Here is a 20,539-nt window from a genome sequence, read left to right on the forward strand (position 1 = left end):
TCCAGCAATTTGTAAAGATTACAGGGATATGCGTCAAATGTTGGCAAATGTTAGTTCAAGTAGACAGTTTGATTGGCATGGATATGTTGATTTGAAGGGCCTGTGTAATTGTAAAGCTCTATTTAAGGGTTGAGTGTTAGAAGATCAAAGATGATGATCCCTAATGATGAAGGCAGGGCTGCATTTTAAGTGCCCCATTTGAAAAGCAGCAGCCCTGATTTTTTATCACCTCCTCAGCACTGCCCTAATTTACCAGCTCAGATTTTCTGTCAGCTGGGGCTTGAGTCTACAAGGTGTCCCAACTGATTGGGAGAGTGTGGACATGGAGGAGTACTCTGTGTCCCAGAGTTTGGAGTCATGAATTACTGAGGTCATATCGGGTGCATCAGTCTCTTTTCAGTAAAAACTCTTGCATCTTCAATTGTTCGAAGTGTATTGTCAAAGTGTTGTGTATTGAGTGGTGATGGGGTGTGGGAGAATGGACTGGTGTAAGCAGATATCATGGAATTGCAGGCATTAGGAATTACCCTTAGGACAGAGCTGAGTGTAGTTATAAACCTTGCTAGCATGAAGTTCAAATGGTGCAGGATAAACAACAGGTCTGCTTTACTAACAGCCACACACACACACAAAGTAACGAGATCACAAGGGTCTTCTGGTAATCCTATATCTAGAACAAATAGGACAAGTTTTGCTGAATAGCAAGGGGCAGGCGTGGGGGGCTTAGTTATATATCAATATTCCCTTTTTACCTAATAAAATACATCCAGGATGTTAACAGGAATGGCAGGTCTTGCACAACATGTAAATAGTAATGAATCACTCTAACCCGAGGCAGAGTGCCAGACTTCTGAATAAATATACTTCAGATAAACATATGTGAGCTCATCTGGAGCCGTGTCTGTCAGTGAAATTGCAGTGGTGCAAACTCATTTAGGTCAGCCCATCCCTTCAGGTCAGGTGGAATGAAGGATGTAATGGTAAATTATTGTCTCTGGGAGCTGTAACATCAGAGTGACACAAAGATTAATAAAATATTGTCAGCAATGTTCAGGTCACCATAAAATTGAGGTCAAGAGTTACACGGAATAGGGAATCCATTTCTGCTGAACTTAGAGCATAGAACATAAAACACTAACTTATAGTACAGGTCCTTTGTCCTACAATGTTGTACTGATTTTTTAATCTACTCTAAGATCAATCTAACCCTTTGCTCCATTATCCTTCCATGTCCCTATCTAAGAGTTTCTTAAGCGTCCCTAATGTTAATAGGAAATCTGCAACCTTATTCATTCTGGCTCTCTTGTAACTTCAGACCACCAAGTGGTTGATTCCTCACAGAACAATAAAGCTTGGAAAGAACCTGGTCCAACACATCCATGCCCTGCAAGGTGCTCACCTAAGCTCATCCCACCAGCCTGCATTTGATCTGTATTCTCCTATATCTTTCCAATCCATGCACTTATCCAAATGTCTGTTAAGTATCATTTTTGTACCTACGTCGTTTATAACAATATAACCCTATAACAATTACAGCACTGAAACAGGCCATCTCGACCCCTCTAGTCCATGCCAAACGCTTACTCTCACCTAGTCCCACCAACCTGCACTCAGCCCATAACCCTCCATTCCTTTCCTGTCCATATAGCTATCCAATTTTACTTTAAATGACAATATCAAACTTGCCTCAACCACTTCTGCTGGAAGCTCTCTGAGTAAAGAATTTCCCCCTCATATTACCCATAAACTTTTGTCCCCCAACTCTCAACTCATGTCCTCTTGTTTGAATTTCCCCTATTCTTAATGGAAAAAGCCATCTACGTCAACTCTATCTATCCCCCTCATAATTTTAAATACCTGTCTCTTTGAAAGAGGTTGGTGACACTACTACAATTCCATATCCTGGGCTTCATCTTCAGAGAAGTCAGACATGGAATTCTCTGATGAATTTACACCAGCTCCTTCCTCTTGTTCCTTTAGTGCCTCCTCTGTTGTGTATTTCTGGATGTACTCTTTTATTTTCTGTTTCTACTCTTCTGGTCGATGGAGGTACATAGCTGCAGCATCACCCTTTAGAGGGTCAATTGGATTTGAGTAGGCCAGAAGCTGGGGGAGGAATGACTCAAATATATTGGTGAGATCATAAAGGGCTGTCCATGTCTGGTTAATTACATCTAGGCGTACGGTTCCTGATGCTTCATCGATGTTTGGATGGAAAATTTTATTCACGAACCTTAGAAGGAGATTTGAAAGAATATTTGTCTGGTAGGTCTACTCTAACTTTCCATACACCACCTTCATAGGGAGTTCCTTGTGGTCCATTAAACTTGACTACAAATTCATTCAGCCCACTGAGTATGGTAACTTCATGCTTGCTTTCAATAAGTTTGACCACATCGGTGTCCATTCGTCTTTTCCCCGGACTTGGGGATGACATGTCCGTGCTGTTGAGGAGGTGATGGCAGGTGAGTTGGCTTTTAAATCCTTCCCTGGGCCTGTCTTCCTCCAAACCCCTGAGAACACAGCACACAGAAAACAACCAAACTCTTTCAGGTGTAATTGAAGCACAAAATTCCTTTCGATGGGGTGCAAAGAAAAAAACATTTTTCCACGCCTGCACGTGGCACTGGTAGCAATCTTGAGATTGCAATCCTGGAGGTCCTGTCCTTTAACTTGGTGCCAAACTCCCTAAACTCACCTTTCAGGACCTCCTCACTCTTCCTTTGAAAACCTACTTCCATGTCCCTATCTAAGAGTGTGTCACGTGGGAACTCTGTGTCGTCTGGATGATCACATCTGTGGGAGCGGCCCGTGTTTCGGCTGCTGGAGGTACTAAGGTGTGTCTGAGGCTGAATGTTCTGGATAGGAAAGAATTTCCACCTCCTTCTGCAGGTGAATGGATAGTGTCCATGGGAGAGCATTTCTGGAGAATGGTGAGCTTAACTGAGAGGGTTAAGGTATGGGGGAGGGGGAAGAAGGTGGTAATTGAAATTGTGGTCTTGAACCGGGGATAACATAACCTGAATATCACAGACCGGGACCTGGTGGAAGTAAATCTTACAGTCAATAGGTGGAGACACGAGGTGATGAAGAGCAGTACAATGTAAAGACGTATTTGGGAGTCATCCAACAGTAAATACTCGGGGCAAATGTGTTCCAGTGAAGGTAAAAGGCAACCACCAGGATCTCTGCACGTTGAGAGTTGCATAAAGATTTTAGAAGTGGGAAGAATGATGCTGGGATAGAAAATTGACAACAGGGAGAACTGTAAGAAGGTATTTCAAAAAGGAACTGGGGTAAAAATAAAATTTATCAAAGTACATGTGTGTCACCACATACAACCCTGAAATTCTTTTTCTGCGGACATACTTGGCAAATTCATAGAACAGGATCTGTAAACAAACTGCAAAATAAATAAATAGCAATAAATAACAAGTGTCCTTAAAAAAAAGAAAACCTACTTCATTATCCACAACACCACCTATCTTAGTATCATCTGCATACTTACTAATCCAATTTACCACCCCATCATCCAGATCATTAATGTATATGACAAACTACATTGGACCCAGTACAGATCCCTGAGGCACACCACTAGTTACCATCCTCCAATCTGACAAACAGTTTATCCACCACAACTCTCTGGCGTCTCCCATCCAACCACTGCTGAATCCATTTTACTACTTCAATATTAATACCTAACGATTGAACCTTCCTAACTAACCTTCCGTGTGGAACCTTTTCAAAGGCCTTACTGAAGTCCATATAGACAACATCTGCTGCTTTACCCTTGTCAACTTTCCTAGTAACCTCTTCAAAAAAATTCAATAAGATTTGTCAAACATGATCTTCCACGCATAAATTCATGTTGACTGTTTCTAGTCAGACCCTGTCTATCCAGATAATTATCTATACCATCTCTAAGAATACTTTCCATCAATTTACCCACCACTGACGTCAAACTCACAGGCCGATAATTGCTAGGTTTAGTCTTAGAACCCTTTTTAAACAACGGAACAACATCAGCAATATGCCAATCCTCTGGCACCATCCCCTTTTCTAATGACATTTGAAATATTTCTGTCAGAGCCCCTGCTATTTCTACAGTAACTTCCCTCAAAGTCCTAGGGAATATCCTGTCAGGACCCGGAGACTTATCCACTTTTATATTCCTTAAAAGCGCCAGTACCTCCTCTTCTTTAATCATCATAGTTTCCATAACTTCCCTACCTGTTTCCCTTACCTTACACAATTCAGTATCCTTCTCCTTAGTGAATACCGAAGAAAAGAAATTGTTCAAAATCTCCCCCATCTCTTTTGGTTCCACACATAGCTGTCCACACTGATTCTCTAAGGGACCAATTTTATCCCTCACTATCCTTTTGCTATTAATATAACCGTCGAAACCCTTTGGATTTATTTTCACCTTACTTGCCAAAGCAACCTCATATCTTCTTTTAGCTTTTCTAATTTCTTTCTTAAGATTCTTTTTATATTCTTTATATTCCTCGAGCACCTCATTTACTCCATGCTGCCTATATTTATTGTAGATATCTCTGTTTTTCCGAAGAAAGTTTCCAATATCCCTTGAAAACCATGGCTCTCTCAAACTTTTGACCTTTCCTTTCAACCTAACAGGAACATAAAGATTCTGTACTCTCAAAATTTCACCTTTAAATGACCTCCATTTCTCTATTAAATTCTTCCCCTAAAACAAATTGTCCCAATCCACTCCTTCTAAATCCTTTCACATCTCCTCAAGGTTAGACTTTCTCCAATCAAAAATCTCAACCCTGGGTCCAGATCCTATCCTTCTCCATAATTATATTGAAACTAGTGGCATTGTGATCACTGGACCCGAAGTGCTCCCCAACACATACCTCCGTCACCTGACCTATCTCATTCCCTAACAGGAGATCCAACACTGCCCCTTCTCTAGTTGGTACCTCTACGTATTGCTGCAAAAAACTATCCTGCACACATTTTACTAACTCCAAACCATCCAGCCCTTTTACAGTATGGGCTTCCCAGTCTATGTGTGGAAAATTAAAATCTCCCACAATCACAACCTTGGGCTTACTACAAATATCTGCTATCTCCTTACAAATTTTCTCCTCCAATTCTCGCTTCTCATTAGGTGGTCTATAATACACCCCTATAAGTGTTACTACACCTTTCCCATTCCTCAATTCCACCCAAATAGTCTCCCTAGATGAGCCCTCTAATCTATCCTGCCAGAGCACCACTGTAATATTTTCTCTGACAAGCAATGCAACACCTCCCCCTCTTGTCCCTCCAATTCTATCACACCTGAAGTAATGAAATCCAGGAATATTTAGTTGCCCATCACACCCCTCCTGCAGCCATGTTTTACTAATAGCTACCACATCATACTTCCAGGTATCAATCCATGCTTTAAGCTCATCCACCTTTCTTATAATGCTTCCAGCATTAAAATAAGTGCACTTAAGAAATTTTCCACCTCTTACTCTCTGTTTATCACTTACAGTGTAAACAACTTTACTATTTTCTTTTTCTTCCTTCTCCCCTACATCTGTTCCTACACTTTGGTTCCCCTCCCCCCTTGTATCTAATTTAAATCCACTGGAGCCTCTCTAGCAAACCTACCTGCAAGAATATTTGTCCCCCTCCAGTTCAGATGTAAACCGCCCTGCCGGAACAGGTCCCACCTTCCCTGGAAAACTGCCCAATAATCTATAAATCTCAAGCCCTCCCTCCTGCAGAATGTCTTCAGCCACATGTTGATCTGCGCTATCTTACTATTTCTAAGCCCGCCTGCACGTGGCACCGGTAGTAATCTTGAGATTGCAATCCTGAAGGTCCTGTCCTTTAACTTGGTGCCAAACTCCCTAAACTCACCTTTCAGGACCTCCTCACTCTTCCTACCCATGTCATTGGTCCCAACATGGACCACCACATCCGGCTGCTCACCCTCCCTCTTGAGAATACTGAGAACTCGATCCGAGATATCGCGGACCTTGGCACCAAGGAGGCAACCGACCATCCGGGATTCTTGATCTCTTCCACCGAACCTCTTATCTGTCCCCCTAACTATTGAATCCCCTATCACTACTGCTCTCCTCTTTTCCCTCCTTCCCTTCTGAGCTGAGGGCCCCATCTCGGTGCCAGAGAAACAACTACTGCAACTTGTCCCTGGTAGGTCATCCCCATCAACGGTATCCAATGTGATATACTTATTATTAGTGGGAACCACCACATGGGTGCTCTGCTAATTCTGTCTATTCCCCGTCCCTCTCCTGACAGTCACCCATCTACCTGTCTCCTGACTCTTAGAGGTGACTATCTCCCTGTAGCTCCCGTTTTCTTCTGCCCCTGCCTCCCGAATGATCCAAAGTTCATCCAGCTACAGCTCCAGTTCCCTAACTCGGTTTGTCAGGAGCTGCCAGATGCACCTCTTACAGGTGTAGTCATCAGGGACGATTGTGCTCGCCCTGACTTCCCACATACTGCGAACGGAGCACTCAACTGCCCTAACTGCTGCCTCCATTACCTACTCCTAAGGTAATTAAATTAATTAAAGGAACTTATCCAGCCTTACCTTACCTGGAGTGAAGCTCGTCCTTCAGACTCTGCTCGCCAAAGTCTTCCTATTCTGTCTCCCATTACTTCATCGCCCGCTCCGTTAATCTGCTTGCTTTTAAACTCCTCTGCTACCTCACTGTCCGACTTTCACGTGCTTGCACGGTTGTGCCCCGTTCAACTGCTGAACAGGGCTCGACTACTTGCTCTACAGACCCACCAAACTCTGTACTGAAGAAGTTGCCCCTCAACTCCCTTTTCGATATTTCGTTAATCACATTAAACCCATGCTCTCTAGTTTTAGACTCCCTACCCTGAAGGAAAGACTGTGACCATCCATTTTATCTATGCTCATCTCAGTCAGGTCACCGTTTAACATCCCACTCCAGGGGAAAGAGCCTATACAGTCTCTCATTACAGCTTAAGCCCTCTAGTTCCAACAATATCCTCGTGCATTTTTGTGTCATCTCCAGATTTATCACCTCCGTCCTATAGAAAGGCGACCATAACTCCACTCAATCGTTCACGTGCAGTTTCATCAATGCTGAATTATGTCTGAACTCTTGTACTCAGTGCCTTGTCTAATGAAGGGAAGCATGCTATATTTCTTCTTCACTACACTATTTGTGTAGCTGCTGTCGGTGAACTTGTACCCCTAGGTCTCTCTGTTCTACAATACTCTATGATTCACTGTTTATGCCCTGTCCTGTTTAACTTTCCAAAATGCATGACTTCTACTTGTCAGGGTTAAATTCCATCTGCATTCTTTTGCCCACTTCCCTGTTGGATCTAGATACAGTTATAACGCTCGATTACCCTCTTCACTGTCTATGACACAATCAGCTTTTGGTGACACCCACAGATTTACTAATCATACCACTGACAGTACTATGCAAAAGTCTTAGGAACATATATGTAGCTAGGGTGCCTAAGAGTTTTGCACAGAACTGTAATAGTTTTATGCAAAAAAAAAAACAAATTTCATGACATATGTGAGTGATGATAAAGCTGATTCTGATATGGGGCTGATATAAACCTGATACTGATATTGTGGACTGAGAGTGAGAGGGGACAGGGAGAAGGGAATCATGGTGGGGAAAAGGGGAAGGGAGAGGCGAGGGAGCAGGAAGCACCAGGGAGACATTCTGTAATGATCAATAGACCAATTGTTTGGAATCAAGAATCAAAATCAGAATCAGAATCAGGTTTATTATCATCGGCATGTGTTGTGAAATTTGTTAATTTAGCAGCAGCAGTACAATGCAGTACAATATAGTATGGAAAGAGAAAAGAAACAAATAAGAAAGTCAGTTACAGTATATACATATAGAATAGATTAAAATAGTACAAAAATAGAAAAAAATATATATAAAGTGAGGCAATGTTCGTGGGTTCAATGTCCATTTAGGAATCAGATGGCAGAAGGGAAGAAGCTGTTACTAAATCACTGAATCACCAAATCTTCAGGCTTCTGTACCTCCTTCCTGATGGTAACAGTGAGAATAGGGCATGCCCTGCATAATGGGGGTCCTTAACAGAGGACGCTGCCCTTCTGAGGCACCGTTTCTTGAAGATGTCTTGGGTACTACGGGGGGAAGTAGTCAAGATGGAGGTGACTAATTTTATGGCTTTCTGTAGCTTCTTTCGATCCCGTGCAGTAGCCTGCTCCATACCAGACAGTGATGCAGCTCGTCAGAATGCTCTCTACGGTACATCTACAGAAATTTTTGTGTGTTTTAGTTCACAAAACCAAATCTCTTCAAACTCCTTAGGGGGTATAGGCATGGCCCTGTCTTCTTTACAGCTGCATCGATATGTTGTGACCAGATTAGGTCCCCAGAGATCTTGACACTCAGGACTTGAAATTGCTCATTCTCTCCACTTCTGATCCCTCTATGAGAATTGGTTTGTGTTCCCTCTTCTTACTCTTCTTGAAGTCCACAATCAGCTCTTTTGTCTTACTGACATTGAGTGCACGGTTGTTACAGTAGCACCACTCAACTAGCTGGTATATCTTGCTCCTGTATGCCCTCTCATCTCTATCTGAGATTCTACCAATAATTGTTGTATCATCAGCAAATTCATGGATGGAATTTGAGCTATACCTAGCTGCACAGGCATGGGTATAGAGAAAGTAGAGAAGTGGGCTAAGCACATATCCCTGAGGTGCGTCAGTGTTGATCACCAGCGAAGAGAAGATATTATTACCAATCTGCACAAATTGTAGTCTCCGGTTAGGAAGTCGAGGATCCAATTACAGAGGGAGGTACAGAGACCCAAGTTATGTAACTTGTCAACCAGGATTGTGGGAATGATAGTGTTAAATGCTGAGATATAGTCAATTGTTGCCTTTTTGTAACAGAGGGGAATGCCTGTTTGACATTGGCCTGATGTGGAATGTACATCACTACCAAAATGATCGCAGAAATCTCTCGCAGAGAGGTAGAATAGAAGGCATCAAATAATCTTGCCTGGTGTCTTTGGGCTGGGTGTGTCTTCACCCACGCCACCTCTTGCCCTTGACTTTCCTTCTCTGCCACATGTCCCAAACCCCTCCTGTGGCACTTCACCCTCGCCACCCTTGCATGCTCTCAACATCCTTTGCTCCCACTAGGTTATAAATTCAAGATTTTCCAATTTACAACCCTCCACTCCCAGCCTCTGATTCCTTCCACCTTGGCAATTTTGAATCCTATAGCTATCTCACTTGGGATCCCATGTGATCTAAAGACTTGGACTGGTCTACAATATGGGACACTTGTCAAAGGACTCGTTAAAGTCCATGTAAATAACATTTACCACCCTCTCCTTGTCAATCCTTTTGGTTACCTTGTCAAAAATCTTAATGAATTTGTGAGACATGATTTCCTATGCACAAATGCATGCTGATTATCCCTGATCAGTTCTTGTCTTTCCAAATGCTGATACTGTAGAACCTGTGCCTTAGAATTCCCTCCCAGTAACTTTCCCTGATGTTAGTCCCAATGTCAATAATCAACAAACAAAGTATGATTTATCTTCAGCGAATTAAAGAATAGATTTGTTAAACTTCAGAAACAGAAGGAGATTGTTCAGCATTTCATTGCTCTACCCACTAAGAAATAACTTTCTAACCCAAGCCCACTGTCTGGATAAAGTTATAGAGAGATAGAGCATAGAAACATGCTGTTCTGCCAATAGAGTCTGTGCTGACAATCTACTGCACATTTACACTAGTCGACTGCATTTGTCCCACTCTCTCTGCATTTTATGAACTCCATCTAGATTCTGCCACTTACTAGAGACAATTTTCAGTGGTCAATTTATCTACTGACCTAAACTTTGGATGTGTGGAAGATGGGAGCACCTGGAGGGAACACACATGGTCACAGGACAAACACATGTACTCCACACAGACAATACCTAAGGTTAGGATTGAACCCAGGTCTCTGGCGCTGTTAGTTAGCCGTTCTACCAACTGTGCGCGGTGTCATTTAAATCATTGAACAGCTTTCTCTGGATTATTTTGGTAAATATGGAAGAGGGATGAATGAGGAGAGAATAAATTCCAACTTTCTGGACTGGAACTCAGTGTATCTGCTGCTGGGCTTCTGCTTGAAGTAACTGGCATTCCCAAGTGGAGGCAATTGATCTTTGATTGATGTGAAGTGAAATAGCTTGTAGAGAAAATATCATTTAATAGCGTTTCCACCAGGTGCCATAACCTTGTCCTACAGAAATGATGAATGATTCTGTGGGATGTTTCAGTGACGAGTTTAACCTCTTAGTACTATATTTATTTTGCAGATTTACTGAGTGTGGAAAGATTTAACGCTGCACAGTTATGGCAGAAATAAATTCTATATGGTCCTCCAATACTGGCATCAATCTTAAGACATAGGGATCAAATTAATAGGGGTGTGGGAGCAGCCATTTAGGAGGGGAAGGAAAGATTTACAGTATCTTGATTTGATGGTTATATCTTGCTGGTCCCAATTCATTATCCTGATGGAGCAAGGTACTAGCTACTAGAGAGCATCCTGATAGAGAACCTCAAGAATCAATTTTATTTGTCATTTATTTCTTTATTGAGATACAGTGCAAAATAGGCCCTTTGGCCCACACCACGCACCAACCCCTGATTTAACCCTAGCCTAATCATAAGACAATTTACAGTGGCCAATTAACCTAACTGGAATATTTTTGGACAGTGGGAGAAAACTCACACGGTCCACAGGGAGGATGTACAGTCTCCTTACAGATGGTGTCAGAATTGAACTCTGAACTCTGACACCCTGAGCTGAAATAGTGTCACGCTAACTGCTACACTGCCATTGCACCATGGTGTAAGTGTATGCAAATATACATTTACATGTATTAGGAATTTTGTAGGGTGTATTAGTCAGGGCACAACATGCAACAAAAAACAATATTCAACAAATACAAAGGATAAAAAGTTTTTTAAAAAGAAGTATATAAAAATAAAAGCACAGTAGGAAGTATTACCAAAGAAGAAAGAATGGGTCAGGAAGCAGGATTGGGGTTGAGAGAGCCTTTCAGGCACGTGAGGAAAGAACTGTGGAGGTCTAGGCACTGCTTGTGTGGTCCAGATTAGCATACCCACTTCTCTCCTTTCCCAAGAGGTCTCAATAGAAATTAATGAATTTTTGTGAAGTGCCTCTGCACAACGAGAAAGCACGTGCCTTTAATATTAACACAAGAGATACTGCAAAAGCTGGAAATCCAGAGCAACAACACAAACTGCTTCAGGAACACAGCAAGTGAGGCAGCATCTATAGAAAAGAATGTTCTGGGCTGAGTCCATTCATCAGGTGTGTGTTGGCCTCTAATATTTCCTAGTTTATTATGTCACAGTTAAACAACAGGTTTGTTTAGCCGACTTTCTTCGAGAGTAACCATGAGTTCCAGTTGACCATCACTCAAGCTCCCAATTCCACTCCTGCTTTGCTTTTCTTTCAAACACACTCACCTCAGTCGTTTTGATCCTCAGACCGCCCAACCCCTGAACTACACCCTTTCTCCTTTTCCTCTGTTAACTGCTCCCACCTACACTAGTCCATCATGGACATGGTTAGAGGTTAGTGGGGCTGAAAGTCCACGGAATTCTATAGTTACTATGGCATGAGCCCCAGACTGTACTACAGCTGAGGCAATACAGCGTCCCCACCGTTGGTCCCGCCAGTAAGCCAACGAACCAGCATTCCACATTACCAATGTCCAACAGGTCCTACGATCAGAAGAAAACTTCCTGGTATATGCTCGTCATTTTGTGGGGGTGGGGGAGGGATTGGGCGGTGGGTTGGTGGAGTTGGATCCTGGTGATTTTGCAATCCAAAGGATCTTCAGAAATCAAGAATGAGGCATAAAACTTATTGCTCATGGCCATTATAAGAATGAGCAAAGCAAAATACAAACAACAAAGAAGTTGTGGTGGTATTACATTAAAACTTGTTCTGACTAGATAAAAACAAGACATTCAGTGATAACTGATGAAAAAGCCAAATTCAATGACATGACGCCTACTGAAGAGAAACTTTTAGAAAATTACAGAATCAGCTATACTGCAATTACTGAAGTATTCACTGAACAATTACACACACATAGTGTAGGTGATTATATACAAATACAAGCAAAAATAGGAAAATAGAAAAACAACTTTTTTGCACTCCAATCCAAAAGTGGCTATTTGCTGCCTACCACAAAAGCATTTTATTCACCTTTGTCAGACCACTGAAGGCTTTTGTGGTTGTGACCAAGCCATTGCTCCCTTCAGCTTGTACAATCCTATGATTCTATGTCATAACAAAATATGGTACAATATTTAGAGAATCATTTGAAAAGGGAACATCCATTTAAATTGCTTTTGTGACTTCACATCATAGAATGGGCCCAGAACCCATGAACATCTGACCAAACTGTAAAGCGCCATCTGTCCATCACGCAGCACTTAATGACAATGGGATTTCACATAAGATGCTGGAATTTCAGTCAATATCGAAGCACTGGGGACCTACAAAAAGAAAAATGAATGTTGGCCTAGACTGCCCCCAATTCTCAAGTCGATCTTTACAAATGGCTCCATTGGTAATGGAGAAACCAGCAAAAACTATCTGTCTCAGAGGGGACATCCATCATTTTCACAGTATCGCGAGTGATGCAGTGGAGGTGGGGGAGGGAGGGCGGTTGTGCTTCACTTACACTGTAGACAGAACCATCAATATTCATGTTCTTTGTTTGACTTTTTCAGTAGACAATTGGGAGTAGGTAAAAGGAAAGTAGAAGTACTTCTGGAAGTGATGACAGCAATAGATAGGGTCCAAAGGATCCAGAATGGAGTGGTGCCCCCACCACCAATCCTATCCAATGACGTTTGTCATCTGAAAGAGTGACAAACTTCAATAAATGTTGGTGGAGAGTATATTGACTGGTTGCATCACAACCTAGTATGGAAATACCAATGTTGTTGAATAGAAAAACCTATGAAAAGTTGTGGATATGGCCCAGTCCATCACGGGTAAAGCCCTTCCCAAAACTGAGCACATCTATTCAGAGCACTGTCGTAAGAAATCAGCATCCGTTACTAAGAACCCTCACCGTCCAGGCCATGCTCTCTTCTTACTGTTGCCATCAAGAAGGAGATACAGGAGCCTCAGGACCCACACCACCAGGTTCAGGAACAGTTATTACCCCCCAACCATCAGGCTCTTGAACTAGCATGGATAACTTCACTCAACTCACATTTCACCACTGAATTGATCACTAAACACAACCCTATAGATACACTTTCAATGTCTCTACAACTCATGTTCTCAGTGCTATCTATCTATTTATTTATTACTTATTACTATTATATTACTTGTTTTCTTTTGTATTTGCATAGCTTGGTTCCTTTTGCACATTGCTTGCCTGTCTGTCTTTGTGTGTAATTTTTCATTGATTCCATTGTATTTCATTGGGTATATTTAAAACAGATGTTGATAGGTTCTTGATTAGTAATGGTGTCAAAGATTACGGGGAGAAGGCAGGAGAAAGGTGTTAAGACAGATAATAAATCAGCCATAATCAAATTGTGGAGCAGACTTGATGGGTCGAGTGGCCTAATTCTGCTTCTATGCCTTATGGTCTTATGGACTAATTGGATAATTCTTACTGTCTTAGGTACGATAGACCAAATGGCTTCTTTTTGCAATCCTATAATTCAAAGAGCTTGGGTCCTGATTTTATATTTTAGCAACCTTTGGATGGGTCATTTAAAAGTTACTGCTGGAGACTGCTCTCCCCAGGATATGGTGCGAGTGGATGTGGAACTCTCCACGTGATGCACTTAAAGAAAGCAGGTTCCATTCATAAGACCAGAAACATTAGGCCACTTGGCCCATCAAGTCAGTTCTTCCAATCCATCATGGCTGATTTATTATCCCCCTCAATCCCATTCTCCTGCTTTCTCTCTGTAACCTTTGACACCCTGACTAATCAAGAACCTATCAACCTCTGCTTTAAATATACTCAATGACTTGGCCTCCACAGCCGTAAATGACAATGAATTCCACAGATTTACCACCTCCTGGCTAAAGAAATTCCTCCTCATTTCTGTTCCAAATGGACATCCTTCTATTCTGAAGCTGTGCCCTTTGATCCTAAACCCTTCACATAAACTTTATTTTAGTAAATACAGGCCCAAAGTCATCCCTCATATGTTAAACTTTTTATTCCTGGAATCATTCTCTTGAACCTCCTCTGAATCCTCTCCAATGCTAGCTCATCTTTTCTTAGATAAAGGGCCAAAAACATATTCTTCACAAGTGTAGTGCCCTGTAAGGATTCACTGCTAATGTAATGGCTTCTCTGTAATGTTCACTGCTGAAGTAGTGATTTCTCTGTAGCAGCAATGTTTGGGTTATGGCTAGAGATAACAGGACTATGGTTATGCATGTTAGCCAATCAGAAGATTGTTGCTTTGTCTTGTGGATCTGGAAGCAGACTTTTCGCGGCATTTTGCTGGGGAGAGATGAGGAGAGAAGACATGAATGGAGAGAGTTGGTAGACCACTGGATGGAGTGGTCTTGGAGCGGGTGTCCGAAAGGCAGCGACAATCAGAGGAGGTTGATGGTGGATGATCGGCTTATCAGTGAGCTCTAACTTTGCGCAATAAACTGTTTCATAAAAATGGGCCCTTTTTTCTTTTTTTCATTTTCTTTACTAACCATATAGTCAAAGTAAGAATTATAAAGCTTAATCGTCTAATCACATATTGTGTACGGTTTGTTATTTCGGGGTACTGATTTGTAACTGGGGACACATCGTGCAGCATCTACCCAAACAAAATTTCTTAAGTTTGGCTGGGCTGGGGGCTATCACCCCCTAAGTTAAGCCGTTAGCCGAAGCGAGAGTTACAATTGTGGAGGCTCGTCTAGGATTGATTTTATTGGATGCTGTGTGATTACCCTGAACAATGAACCAGTGGGGCAGATATTTGTACTCCGGATGAATTGTTAATTTGCCTGTTAAGTACTGTTAAAGTTGTGATTGTGGGCAGAGATTTGATAAAATGGCTGACACAACTCTCGTTTTAATGCAGACCAGCGCTGAGCTAGCAGTAGCTGCGGGGGGTGGTGAGGGCGGAGATTTCAAAGACAGGCTTCTCTCGTTTCTGAGGAGTGAGGGGAAAGAGTGGTCGGATTTGGAATGTCTAATTAGTCCACGTCTCCCGGTGAAGAGTGAGAATTCTGAGTTAGTATTCGTCCTTACTTCTCTGGTGAATAAATGGAAAAATCAGATTCAAAGTCCCAACTATGGCAGGCTCCGCCTATTCTCTGGAGTAACGCCCACCCCAAAGGGGAGGAGGAGTATGAGATTGGGCGGAGCAGACCTCTCAGTTGTTAGATGAGTGGCAGTGCTCTGATGATGAAAAGCAACAGAGATTGGTTGAAAGTTTGAATGGGCTGATGTTATGAGGGCTGTCAGGTTGAAATATCCAGTAGCGACATCTGTCAATTATGTGCAAGCACTGGACAATGCTTTTGGCCTGACAGGAAGCCCAATGGAGCTCATGGTGGGGTTTCAGAACATGTGTCAGGAGAAGGGGAAGAAGCTTTCTGCTTTTAGTTTTTGGCTGGAGAGGCAGCTAAATTGCTTGCAGCACAGAGGAGTCATTCAGGCGGCTGAGGTGGATCAGTTAAGAATGGACCAGATAGCCAGGGGCGCCTAGTCCAATGACCTGATTGCTTGGGGGTCTCTGACAGTCTCGTAAGACGTGCCCCCCTCCATCTTTTGTCGAGCTGATCAGAGAAGTACGGGAAGAGCCTCAGTAGTAGTCCCCTGCAGTGAAGTGACCACAGATAGCCTACCCTGGGGAGCAGTAGAGGAGATTGTGGCAGAGTTGAGAACAGAGATATGTCGGCTGTTATCAGCAGGTGTGACCCCCCCCCCCATATGATGGAGCTGATGGAGGGGGTCAGATCCCCCAAGGGGACAAACAATGTGGAGGGCTGCTGGCAGCAGGTGTCATGCCAGAAGGAGAGTGAGCCCCCGGGTACCTAAGCAGGGAGAGTCGTCGGGAAAACCTAGAGGAGACCCAGTGAGGGAATGACCTGGTGTCTCTGGGGGAACATGTTCCCAGCAATGTACCAAGGAACCCCTAAAAGTGAAAGACCCAATTCCTGAAGGCTTAGTGGGATCATGCTCCAGTGTGTCACTATGGATAGAGGGTATTTATATGCTAAAGCCGTACTTGACACTGGGTTACAGGTCACATTGTTGTACCATTCGTTTTACAACCGGTATCTGAAGCATTTACCATTGACCCCATTCAAGGCACTGGAGATCTGGGGTCTCAGTGCCGGTGATTATCCATATGACAATTATTTGTCAGTGAAGTTGGAGTTCTTGGAGGCCGATGTGGGAGTGTCTGAGGTCCTTGATACAGTGGTGCTGGTTTGTCCGGACCCTGTTGAGATGGGTGGCGTTTCAATTCCGGTGGGGGCCAACACCCCTCTTGTGAGGAGGCTGCAAGGAAAAAGCTGGTGAGAGCTTTCTGGGAACAGAAAGTGAACCTGCTGTTTTGAGCTGCTTTTGAGGAAGCACGTGGCAGCATTGGGCCGGATACCAAACTTAAACGAGGGACTGTGTGGTTCACCCAGTTGAAGCCAATGGTGATACAGCCCAGGGAAGTGGCGGAGTGATGGGGACCCCTAAGTTTCCCGGAGTGCTTGAGGGAGAGGTCCTCTTAGTGGACACACCGGAAGACCACGAGGCGGGGATGGGATTTCCTGCTGGAGGCTACTGGTGAGGCCCGAACTACAGAAGCCCTTGGTTGTACAGGCGAGCAGGATGGCTGTGATTATCAGGAACACTACGAAGAGAGACGTCGCCTTCAAGCGGGGGATGCCCCTGGTTCACCTGTTCCCAGTGACGGGAATGTCTAGTGTCCCTGTGAGACAAGCCGGGGAGAAACTATTGGCAAAAGGGGGAAAATGACATCTGAGTCATTCAACTTTGGGGACTCCCTGGTGCCGCCAAGTTGGAAAAGGAGGCTGGTAGAGAAGATGTTGAAGCTGGAAGGTGTCTTTTCCATTGGCGAGTTTGATGTGGGTTGTTCCAAGAGCACTCGTCACACTATCTGGGTGACTGAGGACACCCCATTTAGAGAGAGGTCGTGGTGACTGGCCCCTGCACTCGTGGAAGACGTGCGGCAGCATTTGTGTAAGTTGAAGGAAGCTGGGATCATCACTGAGTCCTGAAGCCCCTGTGTGTCCCCAGTCCTGGTGACCCGGAAGAAGAACAGGAAGGTACGCATGTGTGTGGACTATAGGACTCTGAACTGGCCAGTATACGGTCCCGAGGTCGAAGACACGCTGGCCTGTCTGAGTGGTGCGAAGTTGTTCAGTGTGCTGGATTTGAGGAATGGATATTACCAGATCCCTAGGAGTGAGGCCGACAAAGCGAGGACGGCATTTATATGTCCCCTGGGATTTTTCAAGTTTGAAAGGGTTCCCCAGGGCATCTTGGGAGCTCCTGCAGCCTTCCAGCAGGTCATGACGAAATGGTGGGGGATATGAACTTGCTTGAGGCGTTGGTGTATTTAGACTACCTCATAGTATTTGAATCCAGCTTGGAGGAACATGAAGTGAGGCTACTGAAGGTGCTCGGCCGACTGAAAGCTGAAGGGTTAAAACTTTCCCTGGACAAGTGCCAGTTCTGCAAAACTTCTGTTAGCTATGTCGGACACATAATCTCATGGAATGGAGTAGATATAGACCCAGCTAAGATTGAGGCCGTAACCATGTGGCCAAGGCCCCAGACTGTGAGCACTCTGTGCTCTTTCCTTGGGTTCTGTGGTTATTATCGGAGATTTGTGAAGAGCTACGTCAAAGTAAGTCACCCATTGAATCAACTTCTGTGTGGTTACCCTCCTTTGGGGAAGAAAGGGAGGGGGATAAAAGGACAGGAGGGTGGAGAGTATCTTAGCCTGTCGGAGCCCTTTGGACTGAGGTGGGATGCGAAGTGTGAAGAGGCCTTTCAGTCGCTGAAGAGCTGCTGACCCAGGCGCCGGTGCTGGCTTTTGCAGACCCCCGATCGCCGTATGTACTGTACACGGATGCCAGCTGAGAGGGCTTAGGGGGCATCCTGAATCAGGATCAGGGCTCCAGGTTGAGGACCGTGGCATTTGTCAGCAGAAGCCTGTCGCCATTCAAGACAAACTATCCCACGCACAAGTTAGAATTCCTGGCGTTGAAATGGGCGGTAGTGGATAAGCTGAGTGACTACCTCTATGGGGCCACGTTTGAGGTGAGGACGAACAACAACCCCCTAACTTATATCCTGACCTCGGTGAAACTGGATGCCACAGTGCATTGGTGGTTGACAGCATTGTCTGCCTATGATTTCAGCCTGAAGTACCAGCCGGGAAGCCAGAACATTGATGCAGATACTTTGTCCCGATGGGTGCAAGAGGGACTGGACAGGGATGAGGAGGGGGAGAGCGTTCCTGCCCCGGGGGTAAGGGCCATGTGTCAGTTTGCCATCGCCATGAAGGCAGAGGAAAAGGAGAGGCCGGATCGAGCAGTGGATCAACTGGGGACTTCTGATGACGCCATACCCCAAGTTTACTGTAACCTGACTGCTCTGAAGACAAATCAGCTGCCAGAATTGAGTTCTGGGGAAGTGGCAGCTGCTCAGCGAGATGATCCGGGCATTGGTACTATTTGGTCCACGGTCAAAACACGCTTCGGTGCCTCCATTACTGAAAGAATGGCCTTGGATGGAGTTGAAGAACCAGAGCTTATACCGGGTCACATCACCCCCGGACCGACCTTGGCGTTGCCAGCTGGTTCTGCCCAAGAAGTATCGGAGAATTGCGTTGAAGTCACTTCATGATGATCCTGGACGTTTGGGGGCGGACAAGACCTATGGATTGTTCAGAGACTGGTTTTACTGGCCCCGAATGAAGTCGGAGGTCGAAGAATACTGCAAGTTGTGCATTCGCTGCATACGGCGGAAGACACCGCCTACGCGGGCAGCTCCTTTGTCCCACTTGCAGAGTGCAGGGCCCCTGGAACTGGTGTGTATGGATTTCCTGTCAATAGAACCTGATGCCAGCAACACGGCCAATGTCTTGGTCATCACGGACCACTACACCAGATATGCTCAGGCATTTCCTACCAAGGACCAGATGGTGACTATGGTGGCAAAAGTGTTATGGGAGAAGTATTTTGTTTATTATGGCCTTCCCAGGCGGATACATAGTGACCAAGGATGGGATTTCGAGAGCAGACTCATCCATGAGTTACTGGGCATGCTTGGATTTGAGAAGTCGAGGACCACGCCCTATCACCCGCAGGGTGATCCCCAGCCCGAGAGGTTTAATCGGACCTTGCTAGACATGCTGGGGACCCTGGAGATCAGCAAGAAGAGCAGGTGGAGTATTGGGCCTCTGGTTCACAGTTATAATTGTACACGAAATGAAGCTACTGGGTACTTGCTATATTATCTGATGTTTGGGCACGAAGTGAGGTTGCCCATTGATCTTTGTTTTGGGACTGACAAGGGGGACTTACCACTGAAGCCTTATCTGAAGTATGTGTCTGATATAGGACAGAGCTGAAAAGGGCTTATGAATTGGCTGGGATCGTGGCTGCCCAGCAGAATCAAGGAAATAAGAGGAGATATGATCAGATGGTGAGGTTCTCCCAACTCCTGCCGGGAAACCAAGTCTTCATAAGGAATATGGGGCTACCTGGAAGAATAAGTTGGCTGACTGCTGGGCAGCTATGCCCTATGTGGTGGAGAGTCAGATGCCAAACCTACCAGTTTTCCGGGTGATACCAGAGGATGGGAATGGGCCTGTCAAGATTCTCCATCAGAACCACCTGCTGCCCCTGGGACAAGAGGTGCAGGTAGACCCAGAGCCTGACTTGGAGCCTACACCTAGTAAGAGGACTCTGCGAAAACGCGGGGTGACTGCAGGCCCACAGTGGGAGAGGCTGGGCCCGGGCCCACCCCTGAGAGGGATACTGATTCGAAGGATAATGATCTGGATGTGTGGTACATGCTGCCTTTCGCTAACTCCCCTATTGATTGAGGAAGAGACAGCTGGATCTTCTCTTGCTAGGTCAGGTGAAGTGGGGCTGGGGGCTATCTGTGGGCAGCCTGGGTTACAGCAGGACCTTTAAGGAGAGGAAGCGGGGCCTGGACACAGGACAGAGGGCTCTGAGTTGCAGGGGGGCATGAGTGATAGATTGAGGGAGGACTCGCCAGGTAGACCCGAAGTATCCCTAGTAGTGTCTGAACCTGAAGAGTTAGGTGAGGAGGTACGGAGGCCTCAGAGAATTAGGAGACCACCGGATAGGTTGGCCTATTTAGCGCCTGGGGAACAGGGCGTGATCTCTACTGTTTTGGGGAGCTATGCCACTGCCTTTTGCACCTGGATTTAGTTTTGTGGTTTGCAGGAAGGTTTGGCGAATTATCTCAACGTCATGAG

General features: G+C 44.7%; 1 long non-coding RNA gene and 1 pseudogene across 1 annotated transcript in view; one reads left to right on the forward strand and one right to left on the reverse strand.

Annotated features, from left to right (window-relative positions):
* The window catches only part of LOC140210883 (uncharacterized), an 86,963-nt gene that overhangs the window by 64,408 nt on the left and 2,016 nt on the right, over nt 1-20,539 (forward strand). The window lies entirely within an intron of this gene.
* Nucleotides 1,888-2,483, reverse strand: LOC140210882 (ubiquitin-conjugating enzyme E2 H pseudogene; annotated as a pseudogene).

This window comes from Mobula birostris, chromosome 16 (assembly GCF_030028105.1).
Source record: "Mobula birostris isolate sMobBir1 chromosome 16, sMobBir1.hap1, whole genome shotgun sequence".
Classification (NCBI taxonomy): Eukaryota; Metazoa; Chordata; class Chondrichthyes; order Myliobatiformes; family Myliobatidae; genus Mobula; species Mobula birostris.